Source organism: Microtus ochrogaster, linkage group LG1, assembly GCF_000317375.1.
Source record: "Microtus ochrogaster isolate Prairie Vole_2 linkage group LG1, MicOch1.0, whole genome shotgun sequence".
In the NCBI taxonomy this organism is placed as follows: domain Eukaryota; kingdom Metazoa; phylum Chordata; class Mammalia; order Rodentia; family Cricetidae; genus Microtus; species Microtus ochrogaster.
In genome coordinates, this window is record NC_022027.1 from 12,577,670 (window position 1) to 12,578,500 (window position 831).

Here is an 831-nt window from a genome sequence, read left to right on the forward strand (position 1 = left end):
CCACCATCGCCCGGCGTGAGCCTTGTTTTCCACCTGCTTTGTTACCCACTGTTTCCTGAAGACTGCTACTGTAAATGCCACTCTGAACATCTTTAAGCTGTCTCCTCCTTGGTATTTCAAGGGGAAGGCCATCTGTAAAATGTGCTGGTTAAATCTGTGGCTGCAGCTTTCTGTTACTGCCAGCTTTCTTAATCACCCCCACCCAGGCTGTGCTCTGCTCACCATTTCTCTTCAGATCTGTTCCAGCCAGTGTCCTCCCTTCCTCATACCTTCATTCTGCCTCAGTGGTCAAGGGCAGAGCTCACTGTGGCCTTACCTACCTTTGCAGTAACTCTTCTCATCTTTCCTCCAAGTACCACTCCTGTTGAGAGCCTGAGCGGTCTCAGTATCGCTGTGCTGTCCCAGGCCACACATCTCTCCTTCTAGATTTGGGATTTAGTTAAGAAAGCATTAAGTTAACTGAGTACAGATGAGATGCTTTTGAAGAACAAATTATTCCTTACCCAGGTTTGTAGCTTACAGTAACTGTTCAAGTTCATGGCTTTATTAAAATGAACTTTGACTTTTTTAAAATGTTTATATCTTATTTCGGTTCTTTTGTTTTATTTTGATAAGAATTGAAATAACTAGACTATAAGTCATTTTCCGGTTTTCTTTTTTTTTTACAAAGTCCAAGAATGTAACAATAAAGGCATCTTTCCTATGGTTCTATGCCAGAGTCCTACCACAGAATAGAGTGAACTGATATGTCTGTTTTACCATGTTATTGATAGTTCTTTTGTCAGCTGCTTTCATTAAAAGTCATTTTTGTGGATTTGTAAATCATTTTTA